This window comes from Sus scrofa, chromosome 12 (assembly GCF_000003025.6).
Source record: "Sus scrofa isolate TJ Tabasco breed Duroc chromosome 12, Sscrofa11.1, whole genome shotgun sequence".
Taxonomy (NCBI): domain Eukaryota; kingdom Metazoa; phylum Chordata; class Mammalia; order Artiodactyla; family Suidae; genus Sus; species Sus scrofa.
Window position 1 is genome coordinate 55,278,821 of NC_010454.4, and position 5,714 is coordinate 55,284,534.

Genomic DNA, 5,714 nt, shown 5'->3' on the forward strand with positions numbered 1-5,714 from the left:
GCTTCTCTCACAAATTCCTCCTGGCTCTGCTGGGCATGCCTTTCGGGCTTGTCTTGCATCACTTTTCATATTTAACAGATTAAATGATAGAAATAAAATACAGATATTTATTTTAATTTTGCCAGGGTTAATTTTCACCTGTTGAGTCTTCCAGCTCTGCAAAATTAAGCTATGTGTCTTCACCAATTTAAAAAGACAGTTCTCTCTTTGTTCCAATATTCTGATAGTTTCGAGGCTACCCTTACTCTCTCCTTGTTTTGCTTTTGCCCACGCTGGTCCTCCCACAGCACACTATTCCCCGTCCACCTACTCATTTGACTTGCCCGTGGAAAGAAAGGCTGAAGATTTAAAGGTGCTCTTAGGGAGTACTTCCCAACATTTTTCATGTCAGCACACCAAGAAAAAACGGATAACGTTTGTGGAGTGCGCTTAGAATAATGGGGATGTGATTTCGTTTCGTATATGAAGGCCACGGTGAGAACGCGTCTTTATATTTCTTTTTCTGATATAAACACAATAAATATAATATACATAGCATTTAGGAAAGTATTAAGTACTGAATGTATCCAAAACTTCCAAATAATATATTTTTTAAACCTTTAAGGAGACACTTCTGCTAGATGGCATAAATAAAACTTGTTTACTTGGCTTTATACTTGAAGTAAGGACACATTTCCTGATGAAGAAGGGCACACAGTATGTACGTTCTTGATAATTACCATCGTGAAGAAAGTTTGCACAAGAAGGTTGTAAAAATGTAAAGCTATATATATATACATATATATAACTTTTGAAATTATATTTTTTAAATGTCCAGCTCTTTTTCCTTCATTGACAAATATAATTTGCTGGAATTTGTAGGATAATGAAAGTAAATCTTGAATCCACTTGAACTCTTTTTCATATCAAATATTTAAAAGATGATAAAGTTCTAATCTTCAAAGAGTCCACGTATTATGGGAGTCATCCTGCAGCTAGGCTGGTCATCACTGTAGAGGACACATTACCCACAAATACACAGAAGTGCCTGCTAAAGTCCAAGATTTGGAGCTTCCACTCTGAGCTGTTTCCACTGGGACAGTCCACTCGGCCTTGCAGCTCCCCTGTGCTGGCTGGCTGTACTGGCTGCATGCCGCATTCCAGGCATCCTGGCACACCAGCCGTCCAGTGACTCCAGGGGTCCCTTGCCTATAGCTGGCACATCACATGCTCGGCTCCCTTCTGAAGTACATGCCCTCCTTGGTTCCACTCAGCATGTGGTAAATGCCACCACTGTGCCTGCCTGCTTTGCAGATGGTAAAGTCCATTGCCAGACTCTTAACTCAGCCCAGGCTGTCCTCTCAGGAACCCTTGGTTAGCTTCTCACGGCAAGAGACCACCTTCCAGGGCTCTGGCCTCTCTGCCCAGCAGCCATCCCGTGACTGGTGGGATAAGCACTTCATGGCACATCTGTAAACTTTTTGATGCTACAACTCACGGGTTGGCAGCGTGGTTCTATTTCCCCATACTAAACAGGCATTTTTAGTGTCCACACCAATATTTTGACGTGTTCTATTCCTGCCGCCCATGGGCATTTTCTCTGTGCTTTAGTAAAAGTTTCTTATTTTATGTTCTTTATAAAATGCCCTTTATTCTTAAGTCGTATGATGGTTATATATTGTGCTTCCTCAGTTTGTAAACTCCTTCGATGAATACCATATTTACTGGTAGAGGTGTCTAATGTATACCTTTTAGTGTAAAGAAGAAAAGGCAAAGCCTCACTCTCAGTGGTTGAGAAGTACTCCTAGTTGTTCCCTGTGCCATGTAGCTCATGACTTGTCACTGGTAAGTGTCCTCTAAGAACTAAGGCCTAAGGAATATGTAAGCCAGGATAATCTGCTTTTCTGTGCTGCAAACAAGTCAAAGATATTCATCCACCTCTGGAATTTTTCTTGATTTCACCAGTGTTTTCACCACAGGTCCAATGAGTCAGTAGCTTTTGACTTTACATTGCTTATCCCTTGGGATATGTGTCACCTTTAGGTCTAGTGACACTGAGGAATAGCGAGGGGTCTAGGGTAGATTCTGGTATATGCAGTGAAAGGAAGTTCAAAGGGAATGACAGCCACTGACTTTGTCCTCAGAAGGTTGTAATCTAGCTGGGAAACTAAAAAAGCATAAGGAGGTGGCTCAGGTCACCTTCTAAATAGTGTGATAGGTTTTAAATTACCATGTACTGGAGTTCCCATTGCGGTGCAGCAGAAAAGAACCTGACTAGTATCCATGAGGATGTGGATTTGATCCCTGACCCCACTCAGTGTGTTAAGGATCCGGCATTGCCGTGAACTGTGGTGTAGGTCGCAGATGTGTCTCAGATCCCATGTTGCTGTGGCTGTGGTGTAGGCCAGCCGCTGCAGCTCTGATTCGACCCCTAACCTGGGAACTTCCATATGCCTCAGGTGTGGCCCTTAAAAAAATATATATTTTATAGAAATTATTGCAGGCAGGAGCCATATATTAGGCATGTGTTTGAGCTTCATCAACACCTAGAATGGTGTAAACATATAGGAAGCGTCCCTCAAATTCCACTTTACAAATTCTGAATGTTCCACATTTCTTTATCCAAGTCATTCTTGTTCCCAACAATAAATCGAAACCTGGATTTGACTTGAATATACACCAGCTGGATATCCTTGGAAATTTACTAAACCTGCCCAGTAGACTGCATTTCCTGATCTATAAAATGGATGATGAAGTGATACCTCCTAAGGGTGTTTGGAGAATAAATAATACATTGCTTAGAAACTGAGAACAGTGTCTGGCATCAACTACTAATTGATGATTAGATATTAACAACTGTGATTTCTATGGCCTCTGCCTTTTGTTATGCTTTATTGTGAACTCTGTTGCAGTGAAGTTGTTTCCTTTCTGATTCCTGTAGCAACTTTGTTTATTTCATTGGTTATTTTCAACTACCCAGTAAACATTTACAGAGCATTTCTATAGGCTCTTGGGTAAGTTCCCCATTGCCACCGTGGGATTCCTACCTCTCTTTTTTTTACCATTCGTATGTCTCATGTTTATCAAAATCCAGCTCAGGACTTAGCCAGACGTTTTTTGCAGTTATTCTGCGTGCTAGGGGAAGGGTAATTTGGCCTGGAAAGAGACAAAGTGGTGTAAGAGACAAGCTGTTACATTAAGACAGCTGTGAAGAGATGGGAGTCTTGTCTAGGGAGTTGGTGGTAGAAAGGAAAAGAAAGGATGTGCAAGAACCTGGCGAACTGGTACTTTCTGAGGGAGAGGAAATCAGTGTTGGTAGCAGAGTGGGAGGGAGACTGAAGTTTCCCACTATACCTTTTTGTTCTTTCGAATTGTGTGCTGGGTACATCTATCACTGCTTTAAAAACAAAAAATGATGATTTGTCAAAAGAGAATGCCTCTGAAAAATGTAGCAAAGAATGGATGTAATTGAAAGAAGGGTGACCACAGAATTAAAGAGGAGACGAGATCTAAGAGGTAAGTTCTCGGTGGCCACTTCTCTCTCCTTTCTGCAGACTAGACTCCAGCCCCATCGACCCACATGTTGAGGACTATGGGTGTTGATGTTGTTTTCTAGGAATTTGTTGGCTTTCTGGCTCAAACTTGGTCCCTTGGCACTAGCAACCCACGTGTATAAAGTCCCATCAGTAGAAATCTGCACTTCCAGATGTCTAGTCATAGAATTTCCTGAGAATTTGTTTTATAAAGAAAAAAGAAAACTGGAGTTCCTCCTATGGTGCTGTGGGTTAAGAATCCAACTGCAGCGGCTCGGGTCACTGCAGAGGTGTGAGTTCCGTCCTGGCTCAGTTCAGTGGGTTAAAGGATCCAGCATTACCACAGTTGTGGCGTAGGTTGCAGCTGCAGCTCAGATTCAACCCCTGGCCTGGAAACTTCCGTACACTGTGGGTGTGGCCATCAAAAAAAGAAAAAGAAAAGAAAATGGCTAGCAAGAGGCCTCTGGGAGTCCTCACAATTGAGAGTTGTTGAGAGAGACGGTGAAGATCATTCGAAAGCCGTTTATAACTTGGTCTTGTCGTGTGTTACATGGCTCTTTCTAATACTTGCAGATTGAGCTTTGAGATCATACATTGTTTAGTCCCAATGTGAAATAGATGTGGGGGAAAGAAAGTTTGTATCTCTGAGGACTTGTGAGCAGAATTGTTCAGGAAGTTGCTGGGACTATGCTGTGCCAAAATCCAGGAATCCAAAGGCTGGTTGTTGGTAAAGCATTCTTTTAAGTGCTTAGGAGAGAGGATGATGGGTGCCTCAGTTCCCCAGCACAAAGCACGTGACCTGTGCCTTGTAAAGGAAGTTTGGTGAACTTTCACGGAGAAATTTGGCAGAATAACTAGTTCGCTTAAGACTAAACCAGTGTTTGTTTTCCTAATGACAAACGTAATGCGGATGTTCTAGAAGTCTGGGGAAAAACCAACAAAAGAATGAAAATCAAGGTAATTTGTTTCTTAATGGTGGATGGAGAAAAATGCATTCACTTCTGCACATCCCAGCACTCTCCTACCAACTTGTTACCAGGTTGATTTGATTATGCAGCTAAGAGGAGTAATAAGCCTGTGTAGGGTCTCTATTATTCTCCTGCTTATCAAGGAGTAGACATCAATTCATGTTAGTCAAATGATTAAAGAATAAATGAACATTATTTTGATAACACCACTATGTACATATAGCATTTTATAGCCTATAACCATCCTATGGGCATTATCTCACTTTCGGCTTTCAAAACTCTGAGGGATGGGGCAGATAAGTCCTCGTTTTATATTTGAAGAAACCGTGATCCAGAGGGTGCATGATATGGTTTCATAAGCAGAGTGGAATCAAATAAAGATGTCCTGCTCTGCTCGCCATTGCTTTTTAATGCCTGATGTATGTAATGCTGATTGTTGTTCATTCCAGAACAACAATCTAACTCTTCTAGGTAGACCTTTAGGATGTAAGTTAGTAAACTGCCAGCCTTAACCAGACATCGTACAACATCCTGGGGAAGGTAAGATGATAGACTAATATAAATTTATTGGTAGTTGTTCTGGAATGCAGACCGTTTTAACTCTGCGCCTCCAGAGGGATGGGATGGAATAGTCCTTCTCCCCAGCCCTTTGCCACCCTGACCTCTCAGTCATCTCGACGTTGGTACACTGATGTAACACACAAACTTCAGAGATGGGATCTGGTGGAGGGATGAGGGAAGGCGTTCACAGAAGTGACATCTGAGATGGTCCTTGAAGAAATGGGTAGGGTTTGACAGGTGGAGATCCTGGAAGAAAGAAATTCTAGGTGCAAGAACAGAAACAGAACAAAGGCTGAAGTCTGTTTGAGGAAGAGGGAGTCGTCTTGTCTGACAAAAGTAGAACAGATGTGTAAGGGAGATGTTTGGGAAGACAAACTGAGACCAGATGTAGCAGAAGAGGTTTCCTAACTAATGCATTCAGATTAAAATGGCCCCAGACTACAAATGAGGCTGACCAGAGCACCTGCCATAGGAGCTTGTTAAGCCTTTGTCCCCAGACCACTGACACCCCACCCGCCCCAGTTTCCTTATTTTTCATTCAGTTCCACACTGTGATTGGTTTTCCTTCCCCCATATCCACACTCACCATGATAGCCTTTCACTCTTGGGCTCCTCTTCTGCCCTTGATTTGCCCTTGATCTCCTCCCCTGGACCACGCTTGATCATGCTGTCA